The sequence below is a fragment of the Lonchura striata genome, chromosome 8 (genome assembly GCF_046129695.1).
Source record: "Lonchura striata isolate bLonStr1 chromosome 8, bLonStr1.mat, whole genome shotgun sequence".
Taxonomy (NCBI): Eukaryota; Metazoa; Chordata; class Aves; order Passeriformes; family Estrildidae; genus Lonchura; species Lonchura striata.
Window position 1 is genome coordinate 36,029,765 of NC_134610.1, and position 16,662 is coordinate 36,046,426.

Consider the following 16,662-nt stretch of genomic DNA (forward strand, 5'->3'; position numbering starts at 1 on the left):
CTGGGGCATCCTGGGGCTGTCCCTGCCTTGGGCGCGCAGGGCTGGGCTGTGTTCTCTGGCCTGTCCCGCAGCCCCTCAGCTCTGGCTGCGCTTGCTCTTTGTCAGATGCACCCCTGGATTGCACAGAAGAGAAGAAACCTGCCCGTGGCCGCTTCCGCAAAACCCTGAAGGTGCCTGCAGCCATCCCCACCTGGGCTGGGCCTGCTGTCACTGCTCAGCCCAGCACCATGCCTGGAGCACTGCATGGAACATCCCTGGCTTCCATTTCCTTTGTTCTCCTGCAGACTTTCTGGAAGTCCCCGCGCATTCGACATAGAAAGACCGGCAGCGCAGCAGCTGAGGGCCCGGCCGAGCCTGACTCGGGGCTGACCGAGCTCCAGGCTGAGCCTGATGTCAGCCCAGATTCGCCTGAGCGCTCAGAGAACTCTGACACCTCAGTGACTGAAACCTGGACAAAGGTTCTTCTCCCGTCACTGACTGAGGATGTGGCCATCACAAACACCGACAGTGAAGAGACTCCGGGCATCACAAATACTGCCACCAGCCCAGATCCAGTGGAGCCCTCAGAAGACTCTGAGGCTGCAAGGAATGACCAGAGGGCAAAGGCTGACATGGCACTGACTGAGGATGTGGACATGACAAACGCCAAAACCAGACACACTCAGGGCATCGCAAATACTGACACCATGCCCATGCCCTCTCCCACTCTGAGTCAGGAACTCATATTCAACTATTTCAAGGACCCTTGTGTTTCTTCTCAGCCACAGCAGGTAAGCAGCCTGGGGCCAGGCCTGGAGGCCTCCCAGGATCGTGTGTCCCCTCAAGCCATGGTCTCTGGGCCCCCTCAGCCTTTGAGGCCAGCACAGTGTGGAAGAAGGGAAGCACTTCTTTGAAATAGTTGGGGAAGTTGTTCCCTTGGACAACGCTCCATCTCTCCCCCATGCTTCCTCCAGGTGCCAGCCAAGGTGAAGAACATCCACCAAAGTCTCATGTCCCAAGTCACTGTGGATGCCTGGCTGCACGTTGACATTGTGAAGCTGGCAGAAGAACACCCTGCTGACGTGGTGCTGACCCTCCTGCGCTGTGCCCCAACGTGTGACAGGTACGGGGCCCACGAGCCTTGAGAGCTCAGGGCTCAGCAGCCCTTAGGGCCCACGGCCCTGCACAGCCTGTCCAATGGGCTCTGCCAGACAGGCAGAGAGGCCCAGGAGCCTTGGGCCCCTCTGTTTGCTGAGCCTGCTGCCAGTACTCCCCCCCTGCCCTTCAAGGCTCTGTCACCTGGGCCCCCACGGGTGCACAGGGCATGGTGCTGTGACTGAGATGCCCCTGACACAGAGCTCTGATCCCACAGAGCCGCTGCAATGATGTGGAGAACCATAGGCTCGTCGAGTGCCACAGTGCAAAAGGTGCTGCCAACGCTGCTCTGTGTGATGGAGAACTGGCCTCTGCACAGCATGTGCACCTCTGATGGGGATGGCAAAGATGTCTTTGCCCTGGCTGTGAGTTTCTGGAACTGGCCTTTGCTCACCCCCAGGTTGCCAGCAGCTCTCCATCCTCTCCATGCCTCAGTTGCTGGGCTGAAACCTGGGCTAGGGGCAGGCTCAGGGGGCACCAGGCCCGCTGCTCCCCCTGTGCCGGCTCTTGGGCCCTGCCCCATGGACACCTCGGCTCTGAGCGCTGCCTTGGGCTGCTTCTTTTGCAGGCAACTCTGGTGCTCTGGGTGATTCTCCAGGTGCCCAAGTGCCACGAGGCAATGGACCTTTATTCCTCCCGCCTCTTTGTGGCTCTGCTCTTCCATGTTGTCATCACCACACAGCAGATACCACCAGAAGAAGTTGCTACATTCTGGAGAGCATGCTGGGAGGAACACCGCCTTCCCAGCAAGCCCAACAGGTCCCAGTCCCCCTGTCCTTCCTGTGCCCTTGTGGCCAGCGCCAGCACTCCCAGTGTGACCTGGGCTTTGCTCTGCACACAGGTTTGCAGTGCGGGCCATGAAGGCTCTGCTCTGCCGACTGCAGTGGGACCAGGTGCTGATGGATATGGAGCGCAAGCGTGGCTGGGACACGCTGCTGTGTGCTGACACCCAGCACTATGCCGTGGGTCTGCTGGCCAGGTGAGACCCCCTGCTCCCCACGGTCCCCAATATTTGTGGCCTGTGCCCAGGTGCCCCTCACAGTCCCTGCGGTCATGGGTCAGAGGGCCTTTTCGCCGAGGGACGGCCAAGGAAACTGGAAAAGTCTTGGAGAGGAGGATGCCCAGAAGGGGCCGCCTCACAAAGCGCCCACATCCTCTCCAGGGATGCTGGGGAAAGACCAGACCTCTGTGAGTCACTCCTGGGAGGGGTTTGTCCTTCCCACCTCACGGCCTTTTTCCCCCCTGCCAGGGAGTTGTGCCATGTCTTTGTCCCCTTCTGTTCCTGCATTGCATTCCGCCTGTTCCGGCCACACAGCAGGGCAGAGCCGTGCTGGGATCTGCCTGCCCTGGCCTTCATTGTGGAGGTGAGCCTGTTGGCCAGCGCTGCCTGGCTCTGCTGCCTCCCAGCTCTCTGCCCTCTCGCAGCCGCAGCTGCCTGGGACGGTGCCCACGCCCTGTGCTGCTGCCTGGGCCCGCCCTGTGCGATTCTGGGCTCCTGCCAGCCGGGTCCCCTGTCACTGCCCTGTGCCTTTCAGGTCCTCGGGTGCCTGGACTTGAGTGAATGTGGTGACAGCCTTCTGGAGATGATGTCAAGGTACCTGCGGAGCGAGTGCAGGGAGCGGTGTCGCCTGGCGCTCCGAGGCCTCGTGGTGCTCACCAAGGATCCCTCGATGGTGAGAAGGAGGCAGCGGCTGAAGCTGCGCTGGGCAAAGCAGCCCCTTGGGCTGGCAGGGCTTCAGGAGCTGAGGCAGCTGCTCCCAGCTCTCCTGCCTCACCTGCCCCAGTGCTTTGGGACAGGCCTTTGTCCTGTGGGCCCTGCAGCAGCGGGGTGGGCTTGCAGTGCCAGGGCGGTGTTAGCCGTGCAGCCGGCCACGGCTTCCCAGCCCCGCCTTGTATTCCGCACAGGCCAGAAGAATGCACCCTCTGTCTCCAAGGCTTCTGGAGCTGCTGGGGGATGCAGATGCAGAGGTGGTCAGCATGAGCCTCTGTGTGTTCACAAATGTCCTCCAGCACAAAGACATCCTGGTATCCAGCACCACTGCCCCGAAGCTCGCTGAGGCACTCCTCCTGCTCTTTGACCATGTAAGGCTCTGTGTCCACAGCCATGGGCACAGACTGCCCGCATACCCTTTTCCCTTATGGATTTTCAGACTTTTTCTCTGGTGAGCCTGGAATGATTGGTCTTAATGGTCTTATCCTCTTCTTTTCTAAAGGACAGCAGCAATGTGCACTTGCTCTCTATTCAACTCTTTGACAAGATGATGGACTTGGTAGTGGATGAGGGAAAAAAGCCCTTGAAGAAGATTTTGTGTCAGAGCTTGCTCCCACTTTTCTTGTATTGCTATGAGGAGAACTGGCGTGTGGCGAAGGTGAGGTTTTGTGTGACGCTGCTGGATCTCTGGGAGGGGCCTGGGCTGCCTCCTGCCCTGGCGCCTGGCGGGCTGCAGCCTCCTCCAGGCCCTTGGCACAGGGACGCGGGTCCTGTGCCCTGGGCTGTGGAGCCATCTCTGGGTCACTGCTGTTCTCCAGGCTTCTCGGGAAACGCTGCTTGGTGTGGCTGTGTTTCTGAAGAAGAGGAATCTCGAGAAGCTGCTGAAGAAGGAGCAGCTGTCACAGTTTGCCGAATTCCTGGTAAGAAGGGCCGGGAGGCCGCAGCCCCAGCCTGGAGAAGCCCCCTGAGCGCGGTGCTCGGTGTGCGGGCTGGCAGCTGTGCCCCTGCCCGCTGCTGCAGCCCGAGGCCGCGCGGGCTCTGCTCCAGGCTCCTGCGGGCCCAGCCGGGTGCCGATGGATTCGCGGCCCGGCGGGGCTGCGGGGCGGCACCGCGGCTCCCCGGGCAGCAGCCGGCCCTCTGCCCCCTCCAGAGCCCGGCGCCAGCGGCTGCTGGCCGGGCCTCAGGGCAGTGCGGGCAGGGGAGGCCGGGGCTGGCGCGGGGAGCGCCCGGCCCCGGGGCTGAGCCCGCGCCAACCCTTCTCTGCTGCCGCTCTCTCCAGCTGGCAGAGGACAGCAGCAGCGCGGCCGAGCTCCTGCGCCGGGCCCTGCCCTACCTGGAGAGCCCACAGGAGCCCCTGCGAGAGGCGGCCCTCAGGTTCATGGGTGAGCCGCGAGCCCGGGCTCCCTCCCCGCCCCGCCGCAGCTCGGCCCCAGCCCCGCCTGCTGCCTCGGCAGCGCCACCCGGGCCCGGCGCCTCTGGCAGCCGTGCCCTGGGTTCGGCAGCGAGCGGCCAGGGCCCGGGCTGAGCCCTGCCGGACCGGGAGGCCGTGTGCGCACAGGGCTGGCAGCGCCGCTGGCAGGAGCTGTGCCGCTGGGCCTGACAGGCTCTGTGTTCCCAGGGACGGCCGGGCGCTACCTGAAGGGACAGCCAGCCGAGCTTCATGTTCTCACTCAGGGTGAGTCAGGGCAGCGGGCAGTCAGCAGGGGCTGACCGGGAGAGCTGCAGTGACGGCCAGGGAGCTGCAATGCCTGTCCCGGCTGCAGCCAGCTTCGCTCCTTGTGTGGACGAGGCCTGCTGTGGGCAGGGCACAGAGAGATTTCAGGGACACCAGTGGGGGGATTCGTGACCAGCGCCTTGCGGCTGTTCCCCTTGGTTCCTCATCTCTGTTAGGCATGGCAAGAGCTGGGAGAGATGGCCTTAGCAGAAGAATCACCGGGTGGCCCTCTGGGCTCTGACTGTGCCAGTTTATCTGTCTTCCAGCCCTTGAAGCCATGAGCGAAGATGACAGCCCATCACCCACTAACCTGGAAATTCAGGCAATTTTTGGACAAAGATGTGCAGAATTAAGGTCAGCTGCTGGATTCAGAGAACCAGGGTCCCAAGCAGAGTACCAGGAGACAGTGAAGAGAGCACCAGGACTCAATGTCACTGGACGTCCAGGAACACCTGATGCTGGCTACAGCTGAGCCTGCTTCCAGATCATGAGCTGCTGCCTTCCCCCTCCCTGTTGACAGCTCCCTCCCTCCAGCCCTCAGACCCTACCCATCCCCTTTCTTTTGCCCCCATCTCATCCCTTCCCTTTCCCTTCCATTAATAAAGTTTGGTTTCTCCCCCTTACCTGCATCTCTGTGGAGCTGAATTGGAACAAATCCCGCGCGGTGGTGTGTTTTTCTTTCATTTGATATTTGTTCAATATCTGTTCACCCCCCCCATCCCTAATCTCCTCCTCTCCCCAGTTGTCAATCTTCCCTAGCTCTCCCCTAACCCCCTCATCTCCAAGTTGTCAATCCTCCCTTTCCCTGCCCCTTTCCCTGGAACCTTCCCTGTCATTCATCCTAGCCCCCTCCTCTGCTTCCAGAGCATTCCCTGTCTATTTAGTGAGGCTCAACACCCTATTGATTACTTTGTGCTATTCCACTCCCTTGCTTCCCCTGATAGGTTTGTCATATGTTAGTCCTGCCCTAAACTCCTCCCCTGCTATTCCCTTATTGGTTGCTGTTCCTATACCCCTCCTCCTGAATTCTTGTATAAAACCTCTGCTCCCGCTCCCAAAGAGGTCTTGGGGCTCACTGAATAAAAGCATCCTGTTCATCCCCAAGTCCCGTGTCGCCTTCGTCTGTTCCCGCGGCACCAACTGGGACAGCAGAGCTTCGCAGGGGGAGCGGCCGCCCATTCTCTTCCCTCTCGCAGCCCAGCACGGCACCGCTCGGGGCACCGCGGCGAGGGGCGTGCTTGTCGCGCCACGACAATCCCGGGCCCTGGGACACGCAGGCCCCTGCTGCTGTTCTCTTCCACGCCGTGTTCTGTGCACCCACACACAGAGGAACGAGGGCAGATCAGGCTGGAAAGGTGCCTGTGCTGAAGGTGCACTTCCACAACTCTGTGGAATTGCAGATCCTGCTGAGCAGTCTGGAGCCCCTGGAATTTGGAAGAGCCAACCTGAGTATGCTCGGAAGCCAGCTGTGAGGGATTCCATGGCAAGCTTCCAGGGAGGGCAAAGGAGCTTGGAATGCTGGAAGTTTTCAGGAATAGCTTCCTGAAAGCTCAGCAGTGCTCCATCCCTGCACAGGATCAGGGAGAGGGCAGAACCAGCGACCATCCGGGCTTAGCAGGGAGCTTTGGGTGTGCCTGAGGGCAAACGAAGCAGCAGAGCGGTGCCCGAGACTGGGACGCACAACCCTGCCAGTGCCCGGAGCGCTGTTAGGCAGTGCCGGGATCCCGGCTGTGGTTCTGGTCCCCACAAGTGAGGAATGGCCGCCCCAGGCTCGGAGCCAGTCAGCAAGCCAACCAAGTGAGAGCAGAGGGAGGGCACCCTTGCAGTCTCTCTTGGGCATGGCCGCAAAACAGCCCCTGCTGCTTCTTCCTCCGCCTGTGTTTGGGGCGTGCTGGTGGCAGAGGCAGCCAGGCTGTGCTCTGCCTTCCACAGCCTGTTGGGAGCGGGCATGAAAAGCGCTGCGTGCACAGCGGAGAGGTCTGGAAGGTGCAGGCAAGAACGTCCTGCGGGAGCAGGGCTCTGGGCTCTGGCTGGGAGCAGCCTGGTCTTGGTGCCGGGAGCGCAGGCTGGAGTTGAGGCAGGTGAAGAGGCAGTGAGCAGCTGGTGTTTGTAGAGGGCCTGGGGCTGCACGTCTGAGCCTCCACCTGGAAAGGCACTTGGGAGAATACCAGCTAGAGCTGGAGTGCCTGTCCTGAAAAGACATGAAGTCCTTCAGCCTTGCCAGCGTTTCTTGAGGGTGTGTTGGTGTTGAGCAGAAAAGCTGCACATTTGGGGTAATGCATTTGGACAGGGGCTTGCTTCTCAAGGAAAGTGCTTCCCAGGGAGCTCCCAGTGAGGCAGGTGCAAGTGTCCCCTTTTGGCTCTCTGTGCTCCTTTCGGTCCTTGAGGCCCGCTGGACTTGGCAGAGGGGCAGGGGAAGGGAGAAGCCTGTGAAGAGCAGGTTTGGCATCCACCTGGACCTGCAGAGACCAACCCAAGCACCTGCAGCAGCGTGTGTCATCCCCCTTTGGACAGAGGGGTGAGCAGAACCATGTCTATCCATCTGTGAGCCCCAAAGCTCTCTGTGGGAGCTGTGAATTAAAAGGCCTTTACACGCTCACTTTTCACATCTTCCCTGTCTGCTGTGTTGCATCTCTTGGCAAGATGCATTTGCCTCCTGCTTGCTGGGAGCTGCTGTGGCCCAGGGCCAGCACAGAGCTGGGCTGGGTGGGCCAGGCAGTGTGGTGGAGAGTCTTGGCTGATCTTGGTGTGTGCCTGGCCTCAGAAAAGGCTTGGAAGGTTTGCCTGCCAAGGTGTCCTGCTCCTTGGCTCTCCCTGTGCATCTTGGAGAGCACAAGGTAGGCATTTCTGGCAGCTGGGCATCAGCAGGCCTTCCAAGGGGGGCGTGTGGTGGAGCGAGCCCAGCTGAGATAGCCCGAGAGGAGCCCAGGGCTCCTTGCTCCTCTCTGCTGGCCCGTGAGCATCTGTCTGCTCTCGGGATGGCCCTGGCTGTGTCAGGGCTGCTGCGTGGACACGAGACAGCCGGTCCTGTCCCGCTGGGTCCCAGCAGTGCCTGGCAGCCGTCCTGCATCCACGTCAGGATGCTGGCCAAGAGAGGCCCTGGAAGCTGAGGCAGCTGATTTGAAGCTTTTGCAGGTGCCCACAGGTCAAGGCCAACAGTGTTCCCTCAGGAAGCAGCATTCCTGAGGGGCTTCCCCTGAGCTGCCTGATGCCACCCACTCCTTGTGGCACCAGTTGCTTTCCCGTGGAATGTTCTACCTTCCCCAAGAGCACAGAGGGAGCTGGAGAAAGAGCTTGCCAGGGCGCTCTCCATCCTTTCCCAGCAGCCCTGGGTGAGCGGAGTAGTCCCAGCTGAGCGCAGGTGTGCCAATGGAAGAGCCGTGCCAATGGAAGGCTCGGTGGGAAGGATGACCCAGGATCCATAGGCCTGGCAGCCTGAGCTTGCTGCCAGGGAAGGCCTTGGAGCAGATCCTCCTGAGTGCCATCCCATGGCACGTGCAGGGAACCAGGGGGTCTGCTGGAGGGAGGGAAAGCTCAGTGGAGGGGACAGCTGGGGGTCCTGGCGGGCTGTTGAGGGCTTTGGTGCGGTGTTTGCAGGGTGTTGGTGTTGGAGATGGGTTGGGGAAGGAGTTGCCTGGGAGGTGAGAGGTCTTTGCTGCAGTTTGAGTCCATTTGAAGGCAGCATCTGTAGTTTGGCACAGCCTTGGTTATGGGGTGCAGAAAGAATATCTGTGACTGTGTTCATGGTCCTGATTGTGCTGCAGGGAACAAGAGGGGAGAGCTGTACTTTATTGGCCACTTAGATCTCTATACCGGGGCAGGGTTAACCATTTTGCCATCTGCTCATTGTTGCCCGCAGTTGCTCCAGGTTCTCTTGCCAACAGCCCCTGCAGGCAGGAGCACAGCCCCCAGTGCACGTGGGTGTGGCCCCCTCTGGCACAGAAGGCCCCAGGGGCACAGGTCTCTGGGGCAGGAGACGGGCACCAGCCCTGCCAGGGCTCGGGGGCTGGCAGGTCTGCTTGGGCGGGGACTCTGCCACAGCTGCTGGTGTCAGTGTTCCCAGGCCCCAGGGCTCAGAGCAGCATTCCTGCCCTGGCCCACAGTTTCTTGTGCGTGCCACACCCGCGGGTTTAGGATGGCCACGGGCCGGGATGCGTACCGAGGAGGCCATGGCATCTTCCATGGAATGTCCCGTGCACTTCCCGGCGCGGCTGCATCGGCAGCCCTGGGCGCTGCTTCTGCTGCCCTGAGCCCGCAGAGCAGGGCAGCGTTTGCTGATGGTCTGAGCCCTTCCTAAAGATCCTGTTGGGCTGTCTCGGACAATTGGGGCCAGGGATTCCTGCCAACCTGGGCCACTTTGGCTGGGCAGGGGGTGGCCCCAGGGCAGGCGGCAGTGTGTGCAAAGGGCCCCTTTGTGACATGGTGCAGCACGGTCACTATGGCATAGACCGGGACAGGATGGCCTTTGTGACACGTGCTGACATAGGAGCTGGCAGTGACCAGAGCACGCCACTCTGCTCGGAGCAGGCGACCGGAGAGGACGGGACAGAGCGGTGCCGTGAGGAGCCCCCGCACAGCGCGCTCATTCCTGCCTGACCCGGAGCTTTTCTGAGGCTTTACTCCTACAGGTGACCTCGTGGCAAGACCACAGGACTTGGCAGCCCGTGGCCTTCCCGAGGCTTTTCTTTTGCAGGTGCCTTTGAGGACTTGTTGACTTGGAGCTTTCCCGAGCCATCTCTTTCAGGTGCCCTCGATACCAGACTCTGGCATGGCGAGCAGATTTCTCGGCTTGTTCAGAGTGTTCAGGGGGAAAAAAAAGAAAAGCCCTGAAGGAGCTCCAGCACAACTGCATGAAAACCCGGAGCAGTTCCAGCCACTGGAGGACGGTGAGTGGCAGAGCTGGGCCACAGGGATGATGCCTGCAGCCAGCTTGGCCCTGCCCCATCCCGTCCCATCCCGTTCCATCCCATCCCCTGGGGATGTGCCCTTGGAGGAGGGAAGAAGGCCCGGGCAGACGTGGCCGGGGCTCCATCCCCTGGGGCATCCTGGGGCTGTCCCTGCCTTGGGCGCGCAGGGCTGGGCTGTGTTCTCTGGCCTGTCCCGCAGCCCCTCAGCTCTGGCTGCGCTTGCTCTTTGTCAGATGCACCCCTGGATTGCACAGAAGAGAAGAAACCTGCCCGTGGCCGCTTCCGCAAAACCCTGAAGGTGCCTGCAGCCATCCCCACCTGGGCTGGGCCTGCTGTCACTGCTCAGCCCAGCACCATGCCTGGAGCACTGCATGGAACATCCCTGGCTTCCATTTCCTTTGTTCTCCTGCAGACTTTCTGGAAGTCCCCGCGCATTCGACATAGAAAGACCGGCAGCGCAGCAGCTGAGGGCCCGGCCGAGCCTGACTCGGGGCTGACCGAGCTCCAGGCTGAGCCTGATGTCAGCCCAGATTCGCCTGAGCGCTCAGAGAACTCTGACACCTCAGTGACTGAAACCTGGACAAAGGTTCTTCTCCCGTCACTGACTGAGGATGTGGCCATCACAAACACCGACAATGAAGAGACTCCGGGCATCACAAATACTGCCACCAGCCCAGATCCAGTGGAGCCCTCAGAAGACTCTGAGGCTGCAAGGAATGACCAGAGGGCAAAGGCTGACATGGCACTGACTGAGGATGTGGACATGACAAACGCCAAAACCAGACACACTCAGGGCATCGCAAATGCTGACACCATGCCCATGCCCTCTCCCACTCTGAGTCAGGAACTCATATTCAACTATTTCAAGGACCCTTGTGTTTCTTCTCAGCCACAGCAGGTAAGCAGCCTGGGGCCAGGCCTGGAGGCCTCCCAGGATCGTGTGTCCCCTCAAGCCATGGTCTCTGGGCCCCCTCAGCCTTTGAGGCCAGCACAGTGTGGAAGAAGGGAAGCACTTCTTTGAAATAGTTGGGGAAGTTGTTCCCTTGGACAACGCTCCATCTCTCCCCCATGCTTCCTCCAGGTGCCAGCCAAGGTGAAGAACATCCACCAAAGTCTCATGTCCCAAGTCACTGTGGATGCCTGGCTGCACGTTGACATTGTGAAGCTGGCAGAAGAACACCCTGCTGACGTGGTGCTGACCCTCCTGCGCTGTGCCCCAACGTGTGACAGGTACGGGGCCCACGAGCCTTGAGAGCTCAGGGCTCAGCAGCCCTTAGGGCCCACGGCCCTGCACAGCCTGTCCAATGGGCTCTGCCAGACAGGCAGAGAGGCCCAGGAGCCTTGGGCCCCTCTGTTTGCTGAGCCTGCTGCCAGTACTCCCCCCCTGCCCTTCAAGGCTCTGTCACCTGGGCCCCCACGGGTGCACAGGGCATGGTGCTGTGACTGAGATGCCCCTGACACAGAGCTCTGATCCCACAGAGCCGCTGCAATGATGTGGAGAACCATAGGCTCGTCGAGTGCCACAGTGCAAAAGGTGCTGCCAACGCTGCTCTGTGTGATGGAGAACTGGCCTCTGCACAGCATGTGCACCTCTGATGGGGATGGCAAAGATGTCTTTGCCCTGGCTGTGAGTTTCTGGAACTGGCCTTTGCTCACCCCCAGGTTGCCAGCAGCTCTCCATCCTCTCCATGCCTCAGTTGCTGGGCTGAAACCTGGGCTAGGGGCAGGCTCAGGGGGCACCAGGCCCGCTGCTCCCCCTGTGCCGGCTCTTGGGCCCTGCCCCATGAACACCTCGGCTCTGAGCGCTGCCTTGGGCTGCTTCTTTTGCAGGCAACTCTGGTGCTCTGGGTGATTCTCCAGGTGCCCAAGTGCCACGAGGCAATGGACCTTTATTCCTCCCGCCTCTTTGTGGCTCTGCTCTTCCATGTTGTCATCACCACACAGCAGATACCACCAGAAGAAGTTGCTACATTCTGGAGAGCATGCTGGGAGGAACACCGCCTTCCCAGCAAGCCCAACAGGTCCCAGTCCCCCTGTCCTTCCTGTGCCCTTGTGGCCAGCGCCAGCACTCCCAGTGTGACCTGGCCTTTGCTCTGCACGCAGGTTTGCAGTGCGGGCCATGAAGGCTCTGCTCTGCCGACTGCAGTGGGACCAGGTGCTGATGGATATGGAGCGCAAGCGTGGCTGGGACACGCTGCTGTGTGCTGACACCCAGCACTATGCCGTGGGTCTGCTGGCCAGGTGAGACCCCCTGCTCCCCACGGTCCCCAATATTTGTGGCCTGTGCCCAGGTGCCCCTCACAGTCCCTGCGGTCATGGGTCAGAGGGCCTTTTCGCCGAGGGACGGCCAAGGAAACTGGAAAAGTCTTGGAGAGGAGGATGCCCAGAAGGGGCCGCCTCACAAAGCGCCCACATCCTCTCCAGGGATGCTGGGGAAAGACCAGACCTCTGTGAGTCACTCCTGGGAGGGGTTTGTCCTTCCCACCTCACGGCCTTTTTCCCCCCTGCCAGGGAGTTGTGCCATGTCTTTGTCCCCTTCTGTTCCTGCATTGCATTCCGCCTGTTCCGGCCACACAGCAGGGCAGAGCCGTGCTGGGATCTGCCCTTCCTGGCATTCCTGGTGGAGGTGAGCCTGTTGGCCAGCGCTGCCTGGCTCTGCTGCCTCCCAGCTCTCTGCCCTCTCGCAGCCGCAGCTGCCTGGGACGGTGCCCACGCCCTGTGCTGCTGCCTGGGCCCGCCCTGTGCGGTTCTGGGCTCCTGCCAGCCGGGTCCCCTGTCACTGCCCTGTGCCTTTCAGGTCCTCGGGTGCCTGGACTTGAGTGAATGTGGTGACAGCCTTCTGGAGATGATGTCAAGGTACCTGCGGAGCGAGTGCAGGGAGCGGTGTCGCCTGGCGCTCCGAGGCCTCGTGGTGCTCACCAAGGATCCCTCGATGGTGAGAAGGAGGCAGCGGCTGAAGCTGCGCTGGGCAAAGCAGCCCCTTGGGCTGGCAGGGCTTCAGGAGCTGAGGCAGCTGCTCCCAGCTCTCCTGCCTCACCTGCCCCAGTGCTTTGGGACAGGCCTTTGGCCTGTGGGCCCTGCAGCAGCAGGGTGGGCTTGCAGTGCCAGGGCGGTGTTAGCCGTGCAGCCGGCCACGGCTTCCCAGCCCCGCCTTGTGTTCCGCACAGGCCAGAAGAATGCACCCTCTGTCTCCAAGGCTTCTGGAGCTGCTGGGGGATGCAGATGCAGAGGTGGTCAGCATGAGCCTCTGTGTGTTCACAAATGTCCTCCAGCACAAAGACATCCTGGTATCCAGCACCACTGCCCCGAAGCTCGCTGAGGCACTCCTCCTGCTCTTTGACCATGTAAGGCTCTGTGTCCACAGCCATGGGCACAGACTGCCCGCATACCCTTTTCCCTTATGGATTTTCAGACTTTTTCTCTGGTGAGCCTGGAATGATTGGTCTTAATGGTCTTATCCTCTTCTTTTCTAAAGGACAGCAGCAATGTGCACTTGCTCTCTATTCAACTCTTTGACAAGATGATGGACTTGGTAGTGGATGAGGGAAAAAAGCCCTTGAAGAAGATTTTGTGTCAGAGCTTGCTCCCACTTTTCTTGTATTGCTATGAGGAGAACTGGCGTGTGGCGAAGGTGAGGTTTTGTGTGACGCTGCTGGATCTCTGGGAGGGGCCTGGGCTGCCTCCTGCCCTGGCGCCTGGCGGGCTGCAGCCTCCTCCAGGCCCTTGGCACAGGGACGCGGGTCCTGTGCCCTGGGCTGTGGAGCCATCTCTGGGTCACTGCTGTTCTCCAGGCTTCTCGGGAAACGCTGCTTGGTGTGGCTGTGTTTCTGAAGAAGAGGAATCTCGAGAAGCTGCTGAAGAAGGAGCAGCTGTCACAGTTTGCCGAATTCCTGGTAAGAAGGGCCGGGAGGCCGCAGCCCCAGCCTGGAGAAGCCCCCTGAGCGCGGTGCTCGGTGTGCGGGCTGGTAGCTGTGCCCCTGCCCGCTGCTGCAGCCCGAGGCCACGCGGGCTCTGCTCCAGGCTCCTGCGGGCCCAGCCGGGTGCCGATGGATTCGCGGCCCGGCGGGACTGCGGGGCGGCACCGCAGCTCCCCGGGCAGCAGCCGGCCCTCTGCCCCCTCCAGAGCCCGGCGCCAGCGGCTGCTGGCCGGGCCTCAGGGCAGTGCGGGCAGGGGAGGCCGGGGCTGGCGCGGGGAGCGCCCGGCCCAGGGGCTGAGCCCGCTCCAACCCTTCTCTGCTGCCGCTCTCTCCAGCTGGCAGAGGACAGCAGCAGCGCGGCCGAGCTCCTGCGCCGGGCCCTGCCCTACCTGGAGAGCCCACAGGAGCCCCTGCGAGAGGCGGCCCTCAGGTTCATGGGTGAGCCGCGAGCCCGGGCTCCCTCCCCGCCCCGCCGCAGCTCGGCCCCAGCCCTGCCTGCTGCCCCGGCAGCGCCACCCGGGCCCGGCGCCTCTGGCAGCCGTGCCCTGGGTTCGGCAGCGAGCGGCCAGGGCCCGGGCTGAGCCCTGCCGGACCGGGAGGCCGTGTGCGCACAGGGCTGGCAGCGCCGCTGGCAGGAGCTGTGCCACTGGGCTGACAGGCTCTGTGTTCCCAGGGACGGCCGGGCGCTACCTGAAGGGACAGCCAGCCGAGCTTCATGTTCTCACTCAGGGTGAGTCAGGGCAGCGGGCAGTCAGCAGGGGCTGACCGGGAGAGCTGCAGTGACGGCCAGGGAGCTGCAATGCCTGTCCCGGCTGCAGCCAGCTTCGCTCCTTGTGTGGACGAGGCCTGCTGTGGGCAGGGCACAGAGAGATTTCAGGGACACCAGTGGGGGGATTCGTGACCAGCGCCTTGCGGCTGTTCCCCTTGGTTCCTCATCTCTGTTAGGCATGGCAAGAGCTGGGAGAGATGGCCTTAGCAGAAGAATCACCGGGTGGCCCTCTGGGCTCTGACTGTGCCAGTTTATCTGTCTTCCAGCCCTTGAAGCCATGAGCGAAGATGACAGCCCATCACCCACTAACCTGGAAATTCAGGCAATTTTTGGACAAAGATGTGCAGAATTAGAGGTCAGCTGCTGGATTCAGAGAACCAGGGTCCCAAGCAGAGTACCAGGAGACAGTGAAGAGAGCACCAGGACTCAATGTCACTGGACGTCCAGGAACACCTGATGCTGGCTACAGCTGAGCCTGCTTCCAGATCATGAGCTGCTGCCTTCCCCCTCCCTGTTGACAGCTCCCTCCCTCCAGCCCTCAGACCCTACCCATCCCCTTTCTTTTGCCCCCATCTCATCCCTTCCCTTTCCCTTCCATTAATAAAGTTTGGTTTCTCCCCCTTACCTGCATCTCTGTGGAGCTGAATTGGAACAAATCCCGCGCGGTGGTGTGTTTTTCTTTCATTTGATATTTGTTCAATATCTGTTCACCCCCCCCATCCCTAATCTCCTCCTCTCCCCAGTTGTCAATCTTCCCTAGCTTTCCCCTAACCCCCTCATCTCCAAGTTGTCAATCCTCCCTTTCCCTGCCCCTTTCCCTGGAACCTTCCCTGTCATTCATCCTAGCCCCCTCCTCTGCTTCCAGAGCATTCCCTGTCTATTTAGTGAGGCTCAACACCCTATTGATTACTTTGTGCTATTCCACTCCCTTGCTTCCCCTGATAGGTTTGTCATATGTTAGTCCTGCCCTAAACTCCTCCCCTGCTATTCCCTTATTGGTTGCTGTTCCTATACCCCTCCTCCTGAATTCTTGTATAAAACCTCTGCTCCCGCTCCCAAAGAGGTCTTGGGGCTCACTGAATAAAAGCATCCTGTTCATCCCCAAGTCCCGTGTCGCCTTCGTCTGTTCCCGCGGCACCAACTGGGACTGCAGAGCTTCGCAGGGGGAGCGGCCGCCCATTCTCTTCCCTCTCGCAGCCCAGCACGGCACCGCTCGGGGCACCGCGGCGAGGGGCGTGCTTGTCGCGCCACGACAATCCCGGGCCCTGGGACACGCAGGCCCCTGCTGCTGTTCTCTTCCACGCCGTGTTCTGTGCACCCACACACAGAGGAACGAGGGCAGATCAGGCTGGAAAGGTGCCTGTGCTGAAGGTGCACTTCCACAACTCTGTGGAATTGCAGATCCTGCTGAGCAGTCTGGAGCCCCTGGAATTTGGAAGAGCCAACCTGAGTATGCTCGGAAGCCAGCTGTGAGGGATTCCATGGCAAGCTTTCAGGGAGGGCAAAGGAGCTTGGAATGCTGGAAGTTTTCAGGAATAGCTTCCTGAAAGCTCAGCAGTGCTCCATCCCTGCACAGGATCAGGGAGAGGGCGGAACCAGCGACCATCCGGGCTTAGCAGGGAGCTTTGGGTGTGCCTGAGGGCAAACGAAGCAGCAGAGCGGTGCCCGAGACTGGGACGCACAACCCTGCCAGTGCCCGGAGCGCTGTTAGGCAGTGCCGGGATCCCGGCTGTGGTTCTGGTCCCCACAAGTGAGGAATGGCCGCCCCAGGCTCGGAGCCAGTCAGCAAGCCAACCAAGTGAGAGCAGAGGGAGGGCACCCTTGCAGTCTCTCTTGGGCATGGCCGCAAAACAGCCCCTGCTGCTTCTTCCTCCGCCTGTGTTTGGGGCGTGCTGGTGGCAGAGGCAGCCAGGCTGTGCTCTGCCTTCCACAGCCTGTTGGGAGCGGGCATGAAAAGCGCTGCGTGCACAGCGGAGAGGTCTGGAAGGTGCAGGCAAGAACGTCCTGCGGGAGCAGGGCTCTGGGCTCTGGCTGGGAGCAGCCTGGTCTTGGTGCCGGGAGCGCAGGCAGGAGTTGAGGCAGGTGAAGAGGCAGTGAGCAGCTGGTGTTTGTAGAGGGCCTGGGGCTGCACGTCTGAGCCTCCACCTGGAAAGGCACTTGGGAGAATACCAGCTAGAGCTGGAGTGCCTGTCCTGAAAAGACATGAAGTCCTTCAGCCTTGCCAGCGTTTCTTGAGGGTGTGTTGGTGTTGAGCAGAAAAGCTGCACATTTGGGGTAATGCATTTGGACAGGGGCTTGCTTCTCAAGGAAAGTGCTTCCCAGGGAGCTCCCAGTGAGGCAGGTGCAAGTGTCCCCCTTTGGCTCTCTGTGCTCCTTTCGGTCCTTGAGGCCCGCTGGACTTGGCAGAGGGGCAGGGGAAGGGAGAAGCCTGTGAAGAGCAGGTTTGGCATCCACCTGGACCTGCAGAGACCAACCCAAGCACCTGCAGCAGCGTGTGTCATCCCCCTTTG